General features: G+C 44.6%; 1 protein-coding gene across 3 annotated transcripts in view; it reads right to left on the bottom strand.

Annotated features, from left to right (window-relative positions):
- LOC109852420 (RNA-binding protein Musashi homolog Rbp6) overlaps nucleotides 1–20,530 on the bottom strand; it is a 457,600-nt gene that overhangs the window by 362,044 nt on the left and 75,026 nt on the right. The window lies entirely within an intron of this gene.

Consider the following 20,530-nt stretch of genomic DNA (forward strand, 5'->3'; position numbering starts at 1 on the left):
GACCGATATACTTCGAGCGCGCTCGTTAAACTTTCAAACGCGCGCCCGATAATAATCTGTCTCTAGACATTTTATCCGTTCGATCGCGCACGTGCGACTCTAGAAACACACAACTTATCGTTTGCGTAAGATTAGATTCCGGTGAACGCACCAAGTGCCCTTCTTAATAAAAAAAAAAAAAAAATTAACTCGCGAGTGTCGTAATATCATAGTAGGCATTAAGTATTAAAATTCGATAACGATCGATACAGTTTAGCGTGTGTGTGCGTATGTATCCGCCGTTTTTTTTTTTTTTTTTTGCGGCACGATCAAACTGACTTTCTGATCGTTTACGCGAATCGCGTATTTATATAGCAATCGCGAATTTTTGTAAGCGGTTGAACGTGTCGATCAGTTTCGCGCAATCGCGCCAGGCATTAAACTAACACACTGCGCGCGCAAATATGGATTATAGCGCTTTCTGACTCGCTCGATTCGCCCGCGCGTTTACATCGCGCTCTTAAACGAAACCATGTGTTTTTCGGATCGAGAGGCTGAAAAACAGATGATCGCACACGGGTCGTGTACACGCGCGCGCTAACTCACGGACGAATATAAAAATCGTACACGCGCGCAAAATCGCGTGTTAATAAATAAAAAATAAATAAAAAAAAAAAAAAAAAAAAAAGCAATCCAACGACAATCGTCGATCGATGACGATGAAATAAATTCAATCCGACGGATTGATCAATCTCCATTTGAGAGATGCGTATTACAAGGTGGGTTACGCGCGAAGCGCTTACGTCACGAGAAACGCGAATGTAAATCTCGTTTGCTCGACTTTGCGGAGTGATCAGCGATATAATAGCTCATCGCTCTGCGAAACTGCGGCAGCAGCCGCGTAAGCATGATTTGCGCGAGAGTATCGAGAACGTGGCAGCGAGATATCCCCGACACGATTATTCGCTCATCGTTAGCGTATCCTTTGCTTTGCACGGACAATCTGCTCGTTTTCTTTCTTTTTTTTTCTTTTTTTTTTTTATACGCTGCAAGAAGACGACGTATAAAAAAACCGCACAAAATTTATTTATCCCCCTCTTCCCTCACATAAATTTTTATATTCGAAATATTCCGCGCGATGCGATCTATATATTTTCATCGAAATTCAACTTTGCATCAAAATGTACATCAACTTTCATAAATTTTTATAGCTATGTGCGTGCAAATCCCTCAATAGATTTTATAGTTTCCAATTCATAAATCCATAAAGTACAGATTGTTGGATCATGGTGTATTCATGGATCGCTATGGCCATAAATCTGCGCTCAGCTCGCGAGCTGACTCTCTTTCTCTCTCTCTCTCTCTCTCTCTCTCTCTCTCTCTCTCTCTCTCTCTCTCTCTCTCTCTCTCTCTCTCTCTCTCTCTCTCTCTCTCTCTCTTTCTCTCTCTTTCTTTCTCTAGATCCATAGATAGATCGCTGAATCATGGTGCATTTATAAATTGCTAACTTCACCAATTTCTGTGTCCATGTATATATCCTACGATTTCTGCCTGTTTTAAGTTCACTTTTGGATCCCGCGGCGATCTCGAATTAGATCGATGGCGCGCTCGACGTACTTCGCATTGTAAAAACACAAAATTGCAGCTATATTGAATATAATGTAATTACAATCTCTCGCTCTCTCTCTCCCTCTCTCTCACGCGGGAGCGTGGATCATCCGCGTATCTATTGATCTGTTCGCAAACGAGGAGCAAATATTCCTTGAGTGGTCAATAACTGTGCGTCATTCGCTTTATCTATTGGTTCAAACTCGCATAATAGCTCGCGCCGGTGTGTGTGTGTGTGTGTGTGTATGCGTTTACATGAATTACGAGCGGCAGTAGACGGCTCTTAGTAGCGATCGACGAGGACCAATCGCGTTCGCAGGAACATGTAAATCATGTAATTGCATAGCGAACGCGACGGCTCCTGATGTAAATCTCGATGATTTGTCCATCGACTGTTTATCATCGCAATCCAGCCCGCGCGCGTCCTCCAGCGCTCCCGACGTGACAACGAGACTCGACGGGGAGTTATCGATACCAGTGTAATTAGAACAACCGTTCTCGTGAACGTCGGACAGAGGAGTATCGGACTAACATACGCGCCAAAGGACGCTGCTAGGAAAAGATAAGAGATTTGCACAAAATAAATATATACCTAGTTTCTGGCACGTAAATCGAAAGATGCAATTATTTTGTGTACGTACACGCGTTAATTTTTCTGCGAAGTCGACGCATGTTAAAGACAGAGACAACAATTATTTTTCGGAGAACTTCGATCGGGTTAGAGAGAGAGAGAGAGAGAGAGAGAGAGAGAGAGAGAGAGAGAAACAGACGACGGTATCTACATAAATAACACCGACAGATAAAAATACTTTTAGGTAGATAAATACTGTAGATTAGTTAAAAGAAATGGGTCGAGGACATAATTCACGTCGACGACTAATTCGATACGATCTGGGCAATTGTCACGAGAAAACATCCGAAAAATTCCAAGTCTCGAGTGAGAAAAAGAGAGAGAGAGAGAGAGAGGGAGGGAGGAAAGCTTTTCCCTCCGGAAGTGAGAATTGCAATTTTATTATTAGAAGCGATGAGGGGAGCGGAGTTTTATCGATATATAGGACGGGAGAGACGGCGTCGCGAAAATTTACGCGGCGCATTCTTGCAGATGGTATCGCGCGTTTATCACTCGCGCGCGCCGCCCGCACCGCGCGCGACGGGATTTAATAGCTCGGTGTAATGCCCGTAGGGACGCTCGATTTCACGGTTTACAGGAACTTCATCGTAATTGAGACGATTATCGACGTAAGAGGATTGTCCGTCGCATCCTCATCGAGACACCGAATTATGCCAATATACCGTCGGCCACTTGTGCTCGATGCTCTAATAGCGATGCGAAGATGTCTGATGTCTCAAGATGACGCACTTCAGACCTCTCTGATTTCTCGCCTCGCGCGACGCTCAATCGAATTAATGGATTTGTTCGGATATGACTGAAATCTTTATGAAGATTGGACGCAGCAGTGTTTTTACAGTCTTTCGAATTAGAACCCGCGAGATTATGATCGCGTAATTCTCAAAATTTCGCTCGTTCCGCCAGATCGATTATTCGCGAGTTCCCAGTCGCTCTCGAGGAGCAAAATATCTCTTTGTAAGGACACGTCGTATAAAACCTCGTTTGTACGCAGGGCGAGCGAGGACTTGAAATTCCTGTGTCGGTTAGGCTCGTTACCCGTTATCATTATCATTCTAGCAAGACATCTTAATTGCATTCCTGGCCGATCTCGCGTCGCTCCCGGAGAAGAAGCCAGACGTATATATATTTCTCTCTCTCTCTCCCTTTCTCTCTCTCTCTCGGTTCCGCACGTGAGAAGATGAACGTGACGGGGTGGAATTAGAACTGGAAAAAAAAAACGAAGTATAACAACAACAAAATATATCAATTTATTTATTCGACACGTACTTTTGAGAGTGGAAATCGAAAAGAATTAAGCGCGCGATATCGATCTTCATAACCAACGTGAAGTCATCCATGTTTTTTTTTCTTTTTTTTTTTTCGTTGCACACGGAGCGGATCAATCTTCGGGACTCGAATCTCACGGAAAATTAACTCGGACGATTCTGTTCCTCGCGATATAGCGTTTACCGAAAAATTCGATCGACGATCGGGATTGAACTGTTGTCCGTGTTGGGTGTATTTGCGCGCGCGACGGAGGAAAATGAAAGAAAAAGGCAAACACACCCTCGCAGACGGTCGTGCGACACATAGCTCGTAGATCAGAGCTAAGTATCCTACGGGAATGCCCCGGGCGAGATTAATCACTAGAAGCGGCGCATGAAGCGGTGGAGGAAGAGGGGGGAGGATAAGAGAAGTAAAGAGATCAGAAGAAAACGAGAGAAGGAGAAAAGAAGAAGAGAGAAATGAAAAAAAAAAAAAAAAAGACTCGGTGCATAATTCAGGGCGATAGAACGCGGCTTTCGAAAACACGAAGGTTCCTCTCTTTACCCCCTTCTCTCTCTCTCTCTATCTCTTTCTCTCTCTTTGCCGGCGCGCGGCTCGAGCTTCCGCTTAAAAGTTAGGAAGTAGCTAACCGGCAAAAGTGACTAACTAGAGGTAGACACGCGTGCTCGAAGATGCAGTCAGCGGGGCAAAGAGAGAGCTTCATTTGGAACACGAACAGACCGAAAAGGGAAAAGAGAGAAAGAGCGAGTGAGAACGGGGATTGCGAGGGTGGCGCATGAGGTGAGGCAGACGCGAGAGCGTGGTGCATGCTCCCGTACGTGCATTCCGCAATCCGGAATACCGCTGCTGTTCTGCCGCATACATATTTATGCCGCGTCTCTCGGCGATAATTCAGCGATCATGCGACGTGCTCGTGCACGTCCAAGTCAGCGTGCCGTCCCTTTGTTTTCTTCTCTCCACTCTCTTTTTCTCTCTCTCTCTCTCTGTCTGTCTTTCTTTGTCTCTCTCTCTCTCTCTCTCTTTATTTACTCTTGACTTTTGTTATTAATATACTAAAGCAAATAATAAATCGGTCAACATGTATTTTTCGAAATGAGAGAACTGCTCTCTTATTATATTTTTCCTCGATCCTATTCGTAATCCTTGAAACTGCGAATCTGAAGGATTAGATATGACACGATATGTTTTGTTCATTAAAAAAAAAACATAATTTATATTTATAAGAGAGAATGATCGAAGTGTTCGCTTAATTTGATTATTCCGAACTTGAGCGCAAGCAGATATTCATGCAATTTTATAACCATTACGTGAGAAAGCGCATCGGCGATGCCCCCGATTCTCGAGGTCAAAGGCCGCCTACGATGCCTACCTCCCGCAGCGGAGAGAACTTAGGACTGGTTCTGAATTCTGGTTCTGCTTGCGCACAGTTTGCGTTTTAATTTCTTTCCCGCAACGATTTGTTTCCATTCTACTTACGAAAGCGAGAGAATTTACTCTCTTTTTTTTTTTTTTTTTTTTTTTTAATATTGAAATTTAAATGCGCGTGACAGGTCGCGCTTTTGGAAAGCTTTTTCAAAATCAATATTATTTTATACAACACAAAAAAATTTACTCGGTAATTTGTTTTTTACCTCAATGTTTTTATGACAAAAACCGCACAACAATGAGAAGGAGAATAGAAGTCGCAAAGAACAGGCGGAAAGAAGAAGATATAAAATTGCAAAAGTCGTGCTGGCACACAGTAATAATTGTTATCTCGACCGACGAGAGAGGACGTGAGACGAATGTCGGAATGCGGGCCCGCGAAACCGCAAAGGCTAATTCAGAGCGAGAGGGCGAGCCCTCCTCTTAACGGCCGTCCCTTCTTCGGTCTCGCCGCTTCACCGCGCTGAATGCCCTCTCATTAGCGCCTCTATTAAGATTTGATTAGTCTTAGGCACCGTGAAACGCGCGCGTCCCTCCATTCACGAAATAATATCCTTCGCAGACGGCATCTCGCCGCGTGCGCGGCGATACAATCCAATCGCGCATTCTGACGTTGAAAATGTACGTACGCGACGCAACGCCTCACGCATGGCGTCACAAAATTACTTGTAATTGTGCTACGTACAAACACCGCATATATGCATTTTAAGTATAACGTAAAAAAAAAAAAAGCTTTATACATATTTACGAAGAACGAGATTTTTTTTTTACTATTAGCGGTAACAAGAGAGAGAAATAACAAAAGAGATGAAGAAAAGCGGAGCGGGAAGGGGGGAGAGGAAGAGTCGCGAGACTGTAACGCGTCCGAGATTCCAGTCACGGAATATCCCACAATGCATCGAGGTCGCTTCGTTGCACCGGATGCAGCAGCGGGACTGATCGTGCCCCCTGTCCCCTCACTCGCGCGTTCTCTCTCTTTTTCTCTCCTGCGGTAGCCCCCCCTTCTCTCTCTCTCTCTCTTCCTTTTATCTACATATCGTTCTCGCTCATCGGTCCTATACATCGTCGCGCGCCGGTGGGTGCAGTCGTCTTCTTGATTTATATACTAGCATATCTAGCAATAGTCGGCCGGACACAGAGAGAGACAAAAAAAAAAAGAAAAAACCAAAAAAGAAATACGCAAAAGAAGGGACGACGAGCGGAGGTTCTCGCAAAGGACTCGCGCAAGAAAGAAAAATACGCTCATAAACGGAATAAGAAACAAGACAAGTTCTTGAATATTAATTCAGCGAATTAATAATCTCGGGGCAAAAAAAAAAACTTGCAATTGTCGAGCGAATGTTCTCTTCGTGAGCGAAATATTTCGCGCAGCGCGAACGCAAATGTACTCCGCGACAATACCTCCGTTGTTGCGCGAACGTATTTAGCCACGTTATTGCCAAGCTGACGGAGAGATTTCGCGATCGAGCCAAGACGAAGAACGAGAGACGAACGCGCCACTTCGCTCCGTCACTCGACTCGGTTTGTTCCCCCTGTCGTTTTGCCGCTTTCTCTCTCTCTCTCTCTCTGTCTCTCTGTCTCTCTTTCTCTCTTTCCTCCCCTTAGCGCAGTGGCCAAGGGGGGAAACCACGATGGACCTGTTGCGGGGAACACGTCGTAACTCTTGCGGCGAATGCCCATATACACACGTGCACCTCGACATAAAATCACGTTCACCTAATACTCTCTCGGGTACGGCTGCGGAAGAACAAGCGGAGAGGAAGGGAGGGTGAAGAGAAGGAGAATGGGTAGGAAAGTACGTAGGAGAAAGGGAAGTTATTGTGTTCTGGGAACATTCCCCCAGGAACGAGTACACTTCGCGTGTGCGCTAACAAGAAATAGGATAGATAGCGTACGTTGATACGCGAAATTAAACGCACCTGGCTGACAAGAAAACGAGATACGCATACGCACACACACACACACACACACACATATGAATGAAACTTCTCATTGGAAAAGATTATCTTCCCATTGGATCTGCCGGTGAGAGCCGTCACTCGTTCGATACGTTCGAGAAAAGTCGTTGGCACGTGAATTTCGACGGAGATGTGTAAGAATAAGAAATTTTGCGCGCGTATTGAATTGTTGATTCGATGTTTCTTTTATTCTCTCGAGAGAGAAAACGGAAACCCGACCGAGACGGGAAGAACTACAAAGAAAATGCGAAATACGAGCGTCAAGCATATTTCCGCGCGGCAGCGTGGTAGTTAGGAGAGTTGCTAATCCATTTGCATTACTCCGAACCAGTCTAGAGGGAACTAGTGGTTATTTAATGAAGACAGAGAGAGAAAGGGGTAGACTGCGGGACAGAAAGAGAGAGAGAGAGAGAGAGAGAGAGAGAGAAAGATAAAGATGAGGAAAGCAATTCAACTGCAGGAAGGAACGTGTACATGCGTGGCGTTAAGTGTGTTCGTGCTTTAGGTACAGGCGGTCGGGAAGACCCCGAAGACAAAGGGACGTGCGAGCCGAATAACAGTACCGGCAGTTAGCGTTGGTAATTACGGCGCGGTGCGTTCCCTAGGAGCCGGGAACGACGACGGAATAGTCATGGAATAGTGAATTCGCGCATGGAGGAAGGGAGTGGTCGAGGACCGGGGGCGACCAGGCGAGACCAGCGGCACCTTCGATCGGCCGAATAAATTTCGCGCATGGAGATAGCTCCACCCGATAATCCTTTGTACGATATATGGAGTGTGACGTAGAGCGATTCGCAAAACAATTTACAGGAGAGTAATTCGGCGACACTTTATTAAAAAAAACAAAAAAATCAATATTAAAAATCCTTCTAAAGTCTAAAATTTTAAAAGCACACGAAGATAACTTATGTACACCATTACTAGATTTAAAAACTCGTTTCAAACAAAGGAATATGTGCCGCGCACGAGGACATGTCGTAAAACAAAACAAGCACTCAAGGTCCAGACTCAAGATGTTCGGTGAATATTGCGTTTCATTAAAAAAAAAAAAAAAACAGAATGAGAGAGAGAGAGAGAGAGAGAAAAGAAGACGAAGACGAAGAAGTGATAAAAAAAGGAGCCACGTCAGTTCGGTGATCGCGTTCAAGCGAAAAACCGGATTTCCGGCGACGTTAAGCGGTGTCTCGGCACGGCGCGGTTAGCGCGGCACCTCGATCCAGGTATAACTTCTTACCCAGGTGCGAGACCGCCAGACGCATTTACCGGCATTTCGTTTCGCTTCGTTCCCCTCCCACGATATTCTTTCTTGCAAGCTATCCCCGTCCTCTTCCGCATCTTCGAAGAGCGTATCGCGAGTTCTCATCATCATCATCATCATCATCGACGTTTTCCTTTTCTGTTTTGATTTTTTGTGTTGTTTTTTTTTGCTTCCTCATGATGATCGGTTACCAGCGAAATCGTGCTCACCGATAACATCCGGATCGAAGAGCAAAATTTCGATGAGTCACCTAATGATTATGTGCGCAACATCACCTCGCGTGATACGATTTGCCGTCTGATCTGACGATAATATCTCCGTCCGACAAAATCCTATTTCGCGCGCGATATACACCGAAACATTTGTCGACGCGCGCACATTTCCGCGTGCGCGAAAGTTACAAGTTGTGTTATACATTCTCCGTTACGATAATTTTACATCATCGTAATTTTATGTATTTTACGTAATTTTATTATTTGCGACGCGAGCGCGAATTAAATTAATTTTTATTAATTGGATTATCGCGCGCTCTTGGATTATTACCGCAAGGTATTTATTAATTATCCACATCAATCGTCTAGACGCGTACACACACAATATATACGAGCGAGAAGAGTCTCATTTTCGAGAGAAATGAGACTCTTCATATCTCGGGGAATATCCGCATAACGATCGAGGCAAGCCAGTTCCGAGTCCCACTAGAAGCTTGCGGAGCCACGCACAGGATGTCGCCCCATTAAACAGTTCCGGGGTTGGGATCAAGAAGTCATTAGCGATTAACAGCGAGTCATATAATGACACCGTAATTGCGCGCGTCGGTTGACGATTACAATCGTGGCATTTAACGGCCGCATTAAAATTCATCTCTTCGGGACGCTTTTATGTATTTATGTTGCGGCGTGCCGCGAGATATGACCGCGAAAGAAAATATTGTTGCAAACATTTGTGTCGCGTATTAAATCCTCTATATATACAAAGAGAGAGAAACGTGTCCGAGAAATTGAATTAAAACACAAGTGACGGAAGCTAATAAATGTCGCGCATTTTATCGTATCGGGGAAGAAGCTACCTTTGTGATCGATCATCGCGTTTGTGCCATCCGTTGATACACGCGCATTGTGTGTTGTGCACGTGCGTTTGTTGCACGGACCGACGACGGACCGAGCTCGAGGCGCGCGTTTACACAACCGCGCCTCGAATCATTTAATCAGTTTGAAAAACCGATTACGATCGCGCGGAATAAAATCATCAGTCGTCGTGTTTAACAATCGCATCACGCATCGTGCGCGAACAACAACTTGCCTTTTCCCACTTTGTTGCAGCTGGCGTGTCGGCGCGAGATTAATGTTGCCGAAGTCGATCCTCGCGACGATAAAACTCGCTCTTGCGAAGTATAACACACAGCGGAGTTCGCTACGCATAAAGCAATTCCAATTGGCGTTTACTGTCCCGCTTACTTAGGATCGTGTGCCAATCGAACCGCGGTGTGTTTATATTCACGCGCGGTTTTACGTATCACGCACACGGTTCACCACGCGATGTGACCGTGTGCGTGCGCATTGTAATTGTCGTCCTAGGAAACGCGAATTACATGCCGTAAAATTCACTCACGTGACGTGTGTGCGCGTGCGCGCGCGTGTGTGTGTCGCACCGCAAAAGGTCGCAATTAAATCGCAAGAACACATGCATCTACAGGAAAAAAAAAAAATTCTGTTGCGTTTCTTCTCGCTTATTGGCTCTTTATGATACATCGATATCACTCGAAGACGTCGTATATAGATGAACTTTGATTCGCGAAGAATCAAGAGTGTTGAAACGATCGCTGAGCGAAATAATCGGATTCCGCGCTCCGGAAATCCGGCGGCGCGTATTGCGTTACGTTTTCTCGTCGATAGGGCAATCGAACGGAAAAAAACTACTCGACGCGAACGGCGGTCCTTGTAAAATCCTCGTCGATCCGGTGGAAGAAAACCCGGTCGGGGAGATCCGCGACTCTTCGCCGAGCTCTATTATGTAATCGACGAGGATGTAGGGTAAATGTGCATTTGAGTCAATTGGCGGGGCCGCGAGCGCGCCTAGTTACGCTTCGACGAGCTCGTGTGTGCATATGCGGCGTTTCGCGACGGCGGGCGGCGACGGTAACGGCGGCCATGTGTGTGCGTCCGAGCAGCTCTCTGCGTCACAGCCTGGCGCACCACGTGCTACTGCGCCCCGCGATCCGTCGTTGCGCAACCTTGGCCACAAGGCTACCGCCGACTGGTAGAAAACGAACGAGCGAGCGAGCGAGCGAGCGAGGCGAACGAGCGAGTGACGTGTGCACCGCAATCCGATGACGCGGGCTCACCACGGACAATCTACAAAAGCGTATTTCGTAAGATTTGCGTCAAATAACGGAAGGGGAGTCTCCGTTATCTTTCCTCCTTTCCGCCCAATTTCGCGAGTATTTTCCCGCAGCGAAAATTTCCGAAGAAAAAAAAAACGCGCCGTGTTTCCTTCTTTCCTCTCACTTTTCTAATTAAGTCCTGCTTTAACATCCCATCGAAAAAGGAAACTCTTGCTTGTTTTTTTTTTTTTTTTTTTTACACCGTCGAGGAAACCAGGATTGGGAGTATCCTGGAGAACACTTCATAAAGCGTTAGTAATTGGGACATTCCCATCACCGTGGTGATCGTACATTGTGTTCGATTGCGAAAAGATACGTGCGAAGTCATCTCTCAATCGAGCTTGTGTGCTATGAGCGCGCGCGCGCGCGTGTGTGTGTGTGTGGGTCTTTTTGCTTTTTTCGTGTTCATAAACGAAATGGATTCTCTACGCGTGCATGATCGGTAAAAGTAAAGGAATATAATCATCTCTCGGAGCGCAACAACAACGCGCGTACTATATGCGGCATGAATACGCGCGCAACGAAACGCATACATACATATATATATATATATATATATATGTATGTATATATCGTATAAATCCGCTGCATCACACGAGATGACTCGTGAGTACTTCATCTCCTGAGCGAATCAGCGGCGTCATCGCGTCGTTTAGTAAAGCATAAATATCCATCATTTTGCCACCTTGTTCAATCTGATATCCGAGTCCCGATGACGACGACGCGCTCCGGAGGGAAGTAAACGCAAAGGAGAAACTTTCACGAATGCAAATGTAATAATATCCATGTGCGCAACACATTGAATACATACGTGGCTCGGAGATGACTTTCGAACATTTGAATTCATCTCGCGCATAAATGTCACAAGCTTTGAGATGTGATGCGTGATGGGAAATAGTGGCGTAACGCTTTTAGCACACGGGAGAGAGAGAGAAAGAGGAGAACAATAGTTTAATTACCATATTAAATAATATTGTGTTGTGTGCACATATATCGGCGAAATTAGTAGTGTAAACTGTGTATGTGGAAACGCACGCAACACGCCGGTGTTCCGTTAACATTAATAAAACATCGCGCGTGTTGTTGCGTGTAATACGGTGCGAACCGGTATATTTAGCGATTAACGAAGTCAAATAAACTTGATAACGTCAGTCGTCGCGAGAGAGACCACAGTTGAGAGAACACATGTCGCACAGACAATATCGTAAATATTGTCATTTTCTTCGCGAGAATTTTCGATTCTTTTTTTATTTTTGTATCGATTAATTAAATAATGTGAAAGTTTTTTTATCGCGTATGTAATTTGCAAAATTGTTTTCGCCGCATTCTTGTTACGCCACCGGAGCACTCGTGCAGTGTCCTGATACGTGTGACGTGTGATGAAAATTGTGCGATGACAACAAACAAAAACAGCGTTTAAAGCACCTTGTTTTATCCCATGCGCATCTGACAATCGTCATTAAAAATTGTACGGTCGATAAAACAACGTGATGATGTGACGTGATGAAATTTGGCGATTTGTTACAACGCGGGGTCAAGAGCAACCTCGTCGTGTTCTCGTCGCCTGCGCGCACACAACTTCGTGTGTCTCAAAACAATGACGCTCAAAATATAACACAAGATCGGGCAGTGCTCGTGAAACGAAAGCTCAGCGAGGTGGTGCAATGTCCTCTCAAAGGGAAATTCGGTCGAGTTCGGACAGTTTGCATTGGACGATCAGCTGTTTCGAGCGCTCTGACGAGTATTAAAAAAAAAAAACGTACTTTCTGTCGTTGAAGATTATGGAACCGTCGGTCGTTCTCCCGAAAAACGTCGTATCGCGAATTAGTTCGCAATCGACCCTCGACTTCGAGGTTTTGCCGAGCCGTTTTAATAATCTTCCCTTTCCCTTTCGAGAAACGCGCAAACGTCCGAACCGTTTTGCGACGCAATAAGTCATTTCGTCCTGATGGCGGGACAACTTGTAATGGCCGTTGACCGATTGCCTCTCCGTTTTCTCCCTCTCTATCCCTCTTACCTCCTCCGTCTCGCCGAAAGTTACCTAATCACTTTATCGAGTGACTTCTGCGGGAAAGTTTCGGCAGAGAGAAAGAGAGAGAGAGAGAGAGAAAGAGAGAAAGAGAGAGAGAGCCCTCCCGGAATATCGACCTCGCTCCCGTAGCCACTCCCGGCGCGCCCGGTAGTACTCGCGCGCATTATTTCATCCGCGCTGTCACAACCGGCTGCTTTTCTTCGGGGACGGAATACAAAGGGGACTTGGCTCCTTCCCGAAAGAAGAAGAAACGGCGCGCTCGCAGCTCTGGAAATTTAGCGCTTTAACGTCGCTCGTGCGTCATTTAACGCTCGTTGATTCAACAATGGCGGACTCGATTAAAAGAAGAGAAACCGACGGGAGGAATTAATCCGACGCAAATGCCGCTGGCAAGTATTCACATAAAACCGCGCGGAGAATTTAAAAAAAAAAGAAAAAAAAAAAAGAACAAACAAAGAAAACAAATGGACAAAAACTCTCAAATGTTTTCAAACTTTTCTCGCGTCTAATAATGACGTAATGCCGTCGCACAGTAGCGTAAATATAAATTGGCATTGTGTTCGCGCGACTATACGGGTTCCTCGTGAGATTTATCGTCCGTGTGATTTGGCAACAATCTATTTAATCGAACGGAGGTGCGAGTCGCTCACGCCAGATTAAACGCGCGTCTGTCGAACGCGCGGCCACGTAATTATCTTTTACGTTTTATTTCGCACGGAAGAAACTTTGAGAGAAAAGCGTTACGGAATTACTTCCCGCGAAAACTGATAACGAACGCATTTCCCGACGCGGAGCCGGCGAGAGAAAACTCGGTCAAGGAACAAAGCGACGACGACGACGACGACAACGACAACGGTGCGACGGTTTATATACATACTGTCGATGAGAGAAAAGGAAAGCAGCGGAAAGGTTGCTATTCGACTTGGCAAGAGGGACGGTTCGCCGAGCACGCACAGGCGGCATTAAAGTACACTCTCATTTGAATCTGGCATGGCCGAGCACTTCGTAAAAAAATAAAAAAATAAAAAAACAAGCGCAAACTCCACACAGAAATCGGTAAAACGTCTCTTACTCGTTCCACCCTCGCCCTCGAACATGTGGCGATGTTAATTCGAATACGCCAGCAATGATCGTGAAGAAAAAGAACGTTTTCTCGCTACTTTTTTAACACGCGCGAAATTATCAACGACAAAATTCTCGTTAGATCAAATTTACATTTTTCTATCACGGTGTTTAGCAATCTCTATTTTCGTCGAGTTCAAAAGGTAATCTCTGAGTTCTCGCAAGTACGTAAGTTCGTACGTAATAAAGTTGGGTCTACTGTGCGCGCGCGCGCGTGCGACAGACCCCGAATAAGTAGTCTCTAAGTTTTAGTCTCCCTTAGTTTAACCAAGTTCGGATTACATTAATAGCGCAAGTTGGGGTTGCTTTGTATTAATTTTACGTTTGATGTTACTATTATTATGCGGTGACCACGTTTGCGTAATTATCATTACTGTTAACCAGTGGATGCTGCTGGCGCGCACGGCGAATAGCATAATTACGCGCCGCAAAAGATTTGTCACCAGGTTCGCGTCAACCTTACTAACCCCTTTGGAATCCGCATTGGGATTCCCCCTAATAAGCTATTTCCAGAAACCGGAGATGCGGCTCACTCGTTAGGGACGATCGACCGCGCGACACCCCTCGACGACACGGTCGCGCCGTTTCGACGAAGACGACGACGACGACGACGACGACGACGACGACGACGACGGCGACGGCGACGACGATGACGACCAAACCGAAATTCCGCCATAACCGAAATTCCCCATCGGCCGGTAGCGGCTGGTAGCGACGTACTTTATTGGCCGTCATATCTGTCGCTGGCAGGGACAGGCTTTCGAACGATTAATTATAAACAACCAGCCGCAACAATGGCTCTGCGTAATTAAAGCGACCGGTCTCGCTTCCTTTACCCCTCTCTGACCTCATCCCGTTCGCGTCCGTCCCCGTGACCCCGGCGATATCAAAGCAAAGCACCGTCCACGCGCTGTGTGGACTGTATTTTGGGATCAATCTTTCCTTTGCCACGTTAAATAATCCTTTTTTTCTCACTTCAACAAGATCTCGTCGGTTTATAAATTTTTCAAAACAAAATCGCGATAAAAAAATCGCTAAAACTTACTTTATTAGTAAAATTGCGTGGAAAATTATATTTTATATCTTATTGTGCGCGAAAATATATACTCGCCGCGGCGAATTGTTATCTTAGGCGCGTCTCGTCGTCGACCCGAGAGAGTTAAACTCGCGCGCGCGCGCAAGAGAAAGAAAGAAAGAGAGAGAGAGAGAGCAAACCTTAATCTTTTCCCATCATTATCCAGCCGCGAAATAATTAACGCGGAATCAAATAATTAATTCCGAGAAAACCAAGAGGAAGCGCGAGAAACGAGGAATACCCGGCGAGTATAACGCGCTGCGATAACGATTAGCGTGATTTTCAGAGCAGATAACTCCCGGGGCTCTCTCCCTCGTTTCGCCGAGAATTTACGGTCCCGGTTGCCGTAAGAAACGGTCGCCCCTGTGTGTATGTGGCGCACGTTGATTATCGAACAGATACACAAGCGGGGGCGACATCAGAGGAGGTGTAAGGTACTCACTTGCGTCACAGCGACGATTAACGTATATATACATATATATATATATATGTATATATACACGCTCGCTCTCGCACTGAACTATGGATGTCTGCTTACCTAAAACAGAAATAACGAATGCGCTCGTTACTTTCTCATCGATCATTAACGCCGTCGACGTTAATAAAGAGCGTGAAAGATGCGCTACGGCGCGAGTTGACGAGGGTTTATTACTAAATCTGGAGAACTAATTTTAATGGCTCTTCAGCGAGTCTCTTCCTGCGCACAAGTCCCCCGAAAATAGACTTAATGTAATTTTTAAAGCGAACGATATATTGACAGTCGAAATGAATGCTCTTTCTTATACTGATCTTTATGTAGTTTTTTCAAAATAATGATAAATAATAAATCAATAAAGTTATATATACTTAATCGCTGAATATACATAATGCAATAGTGCGTAGATTGCAAATATTAAATAAAAACCAAATATTATTTTAATTTAACGAAATTCGAAAACTGTGGTTTTACGTAATTGATTGTTTCTCTCGCTGAGAGCAATTTCGGTTTTATTAATTTTAAAATATTTTGCCACTCGCTTGCGCGAGATATAAAATTTAAGCTGAGAAAAAAAAACTGTTTTTATTCATAACTTCGTGTATTAACATATTTTAACAATTAAATCTTTTTCTCAACACCTAACATATTTTACTTTTCTGATTATTGATTAATTTATACGGGCGTAATGTTATTAACGTAGAAAGATTTATGTTGCGTACATTTAACGCAGTCGTATTTATACACGTGTACGATATATTTGCACGTTCTTCAATTGTCATTCATCGAGATATCGCGCGCGCGTTCTTTTTCTATCTACATTCTGCGGGCGAGTTTAAAAACTTCCGCGTGAAACATATTTTTCTCAAAGTTATCCATGCGCGGTTAAATTGACTGTTTACCGAGAAAAGTAAAGTCGCGGTGTGTAGTAACTCGTTAAGTAAGTTTTTTCATTAGTCTAACGTCCGACTAATTTTTACACGCACGTGTTCACTTAAATCGCATCACGTAACGGCGCAACATAACGCGCGCTACCGATTTTTACCTTTTTAAGTTTTGAAACACAGCGAACGGTTTTTACTCGGCAGCAAAAGGCAGAGTTTTACAGTTGCGCTCGCTCGCGCCGGGAGAGGTGCAAAAAACGAGTTTTACGCGAATTAATACGTAAGATTTTGTACACGCATGTACACGCGCGGAAAATACTGTTTTTCTCCGGACTTCTTTGTGAGTCAAAATTTAGCATATATGCAAACATCTTAACCTCGCATGTACGCGACACATGCCGGCCCGTACCATGGCTCGCACGGCGATCTGATAAATTGCAACGTCATTACTGCCGATTTGTTTGCACGCCCCCCGGATAAGAGGGTAAACGCGAAAGTGGCACGAAGCATCTTGTACAAGCTTGTCCGAGGAGGATTCCGTGTATTTGTCAGGTGCACAAGCTGCCGAACGACGCGCGCGCGCGCGCAGAGTAATCAGAACGTATGCGGATTTTTTATGCGGAGTTTCTTTCAAATGTGCGTTACAACCTCATTTGTCGTGTCAAAGTTTACGATTACTTTCACGCTGTGTCTCACAATGTGCGCGCGTACTGTTTATATCTGTTTTTTTTTTTTGTATGTTCGAGTAAGTATATAAATAGAGTCGCATAAATGCGACGTGTCATTAATGCCAACACATCAGTTATTCACATGATAAATATTTATATTAATTCTATTCGCGTTGTGTAAAAAAAAAAAAAGCAATTGAACGTTCCGCAAAAACGTGTCGACGGAGTAAAAACTCGAGCTAAATATACGCGTATTACATATGAACGCACGTGTTTCGTTTCTCTTTCCATTTTGCAAATGAAATTTGAAGTATCCAAGAGAGATACTTTTTTTCGCCTCTCGCCTATCCAATTCGAGAACGAAGGATCTACTTTCATCTGTGAATACTGGGTCTTAGTGGGCAGCTATTCTGGAAGACTTATCGTTAAACGTAGAAGCCGGAATGAGAGCTAGATGTTTCCGCGTGCGCGCAAATATATGAACGCGCGCGCGCCTGTGTAAGTGTGTGTGTGTGTGTGTAGATAAATGTGAGTACGTTTTGCACACTAACGAGCGGATTTTGCCGAGTGTAAAAGGGAATTACGTAGAGCTGAAGTTTTCCATCTGGAATCGTTAACCGTGCCACCGAGAGGGTGGACGTTGATCACTTTATAATTGAATGAGGAGGAAAAGAGGCGGTCATGATGGAGCGAACTGTCTTTCTCTATCGTTCCTGTGATTTCGATTTCAGTGTTTCCCCCCGCGCTGGCGCGCGTCCAATCGCTCCGGAGTTTCCAAACAAATTTTAGGCACAATCCGAAATTATAAATGCAAAATTCGCCATTACGCTCGCCGTGTTTAAGATGTCAAATTGTTATTTGATCGAAAATTTAATCAAAATTTACGTGCGACAAAAATTCGACACGCGTCGTCACGCAGTGTGTTATTAAATTACAAATAATTAACGACGATATTTGAATCGTCGTTGTTACCTAATAAGGTAAACTGTACGTATTGTTTTACGCGCGGCGATCGCACACAGCTTAAGCGCTAAAGGAAGAAGATGCGACGGAAACGCGAAAGAAGAAAAGTAAGAGAACGAGCGCGTCGCGACTTAGCATCTTTCCAGCTAACAAACTGCAAATACCTGGACTGCGGCTGCAGGATGACGTTAATTAATATTGCCAACGGTTCGGAGTGACGACGAAGGGATGAAGAAGTCCGTGCGAGAACCGTAGTAGGATAACGAGCGGGAGAGAGACAGGTGGCGAGGCTATACGGGGCGACGAAAGCGAGAAAGAAAGAGTAAGAGAGAAAAAGAGAGAAAGAGAGAGAGAGAGAGAGAGAGGAAGAGGAAGGTGCTCTGAGTTTTTATCATCTCTCCCTCCCGCGACTCGATTCAGTTAAACTTTGAAATAACCCCTTAATGAGTCCGCCGTGCCGAGTAGACCGGATGCCGACGAAGCTCTCTCGGATTTTTCCTTCTCTTTCTCTATGTCCCTCGTCTCCTCGTTGCTCTAGCCATTTCCTTTCATTTTCCCATTGCGTTCTTCCTACGCTTTTTTCCATTTTTCTGATATCAGCTTCTCCCCCCCTCTCCCTCCCTCCCTCCTCCACGGCCATTCGTGCGCTCAACCCTTCTTCTTTTCTCCGCGCCCGTGAGAGAACTTGACCGACGACGACGTTGCGATCTTGATTATCGCGCAAGACTCGCGTTTTGCTCTGTGATTTTACTTTTGAGCGCGCGGCGTATCGCATGGTTGATTCTCTTTCGATATAAAAACTAAATGAAGAAGTCTCGGGTGGAAGTTTATCCCGTTGCTTCCAGTTTATCTGGCCCCGAAGCAATTAAAAAAAACTTTCAACTTGAGAAAATTTACTTCGCTTGTGCGCGGCCAGTGGGAAAATTGATACGGGGTATGAAATCAATTAAACAAATTTAATGTTTCTCAGAAAAATACACCGGAGGTCCGAAGCGAAATGAATAATATTTTCTGGATACACGCTGTGTCAATCTACCGTTATTAACCGTACGTTTTGCGTGTGCGTACGTGTGTGTGTGTGTGTGTGTGTGTGTGCGTTCGCGGTATATTATTATTTCTCGTGTCAACTTCGGAGAACTCTCTCTCTCTCGGCTTCGCTATCTGACGACAAATGGCGACTAGTTTTGTGGAGTGTACCGTTTTGTCGTTGCAAACTTCCAGAAGGTTCCTCCAACGGGGAGGGAGAGGTGGGATTCGCGGGAGGGTTGTATGTTTGTCCAGCAAAAGTGCCGCATTGTTGCGGAGCCCGGGCATTGAGCATGCGAGTTCGTTCTTAATGGGCTTTCTGTGTCCGACATGCAATGAACGCGCGCTACGATACTCCTCCTCGCATGTGCCACCATAATTCCGTTTGTTTTGTATTTCAGAATATCTCGAAGAATTTTATGCCCTTTTATGCAAATACAACATATAACTCTCAAATTGTAAGTCTCTCGGTCGGTATGACATAAGTTTTTACTTCGCTTCGCGGAGTAAAAGAAAAAAAAACGTCGTCGACAAGAATCACGCGGAATAAGCGAAAGTCGCGCGCAAACTTTCGCGAAGATTTTCGATCTGACCAGGTCTCTCTCCGATCGGTATGCAATTCGAATCGATTTGCATACCAAACCACCGACTTCTAATCGTTAACGAGGATAATGAAGCCGGGACAGCATAAAAAGCTCGTTAAACCGTCGTCACCGTGAACGTCGAGACGTCTTCGAATATCTTCCAGGTAGTCTTTGGCCGATTCTATATACCTTCTCTTTGTCTCTTCCTCTTTGGAAACCTCGTTGACGTTAGCGAGGATGGGAGGGGATGACCTCTTATTGCATGTTAAAACTATCGTTCGCGGCATTTAACCGGAAGTTCCTCCAGAACTGGGACACGGCGTGTCGAAATTAGCGGCGAGCGAAAATTCCATTTCCGCTAATCTGTCCGATGACGATTGCCAACTTTAATTGCTAACATTGTCAACGAAGGAACGGCATTAGAAATTAAAAAAGAAACGTAATGGTCTGACAGAGTATTTGAATTTATCTAAAATTCCCAGAATATTTTATATTTAATTTTTAATATACCAGCACACAACACAGACGCGCGCTATTATTATTTTTATTTTAACGTGTTGTGTCAGTAAACACAATCTGTCATTGCGATAAAATATGATGACAGCTAATATATACGTCTTACAAACCATATAATACACATGAAGCACAAATGAGAGATATCAGAAATAACACATGAAAATCAAACTCAAAAACTAAAAAAAGGGAAGAGTAGAAAAACAACACGTAACACGGAGAAGTAGAAAAACACCATATGACTAAAGTCACGTGACAAGGAAAAGAGTAAAAACGAGAATATTATATATATCATATATAATATTCTATATCTATATATAATACACACACACACACACATATATATATGCCGTAATCACGTGACCAAAGTCAGTGACCCCGCCAAAGTCGCGCAGCCGAGGTCAGTAACCCCGCCAAGGCCGCGCGGCCGAGTTCAGTGACCCCGCCAAGGCCGCGCGGCCGAGGTCAGTGACCCCCCCCACCAAGGCCGCGCGGCCGAGGTCAGTGCCCCGCCAAGGCCGCGCGGCCGAGGTCAGTGACCTTACTGTAGTATATAATACACATATAATATAATGTATAATATTATAAATATATAATAAATTATATAATATATATTATACGAAATATATATTATAATGTATATTATATATATAATAAATTATATGTGTATAATATATATT

This window comes from Pseudomyrmex gracilis, unplaced genomic scaffold (assembly GCF_002006095.1).
Source record: "Pseudomyrmex gracilis isolate BER0280 unplaced genomic scaffold, ASM200609v1 scaffold_29, whole genome shotgun sequence".
In the NCBI taxonomy this organism is placed as follows: Eukaryota; Metazoa; Arthropoda; class Insecta; order Hymenoptera; family Formicidae; genus Pseudomyrmex; species Pseudomyrmex gracilis.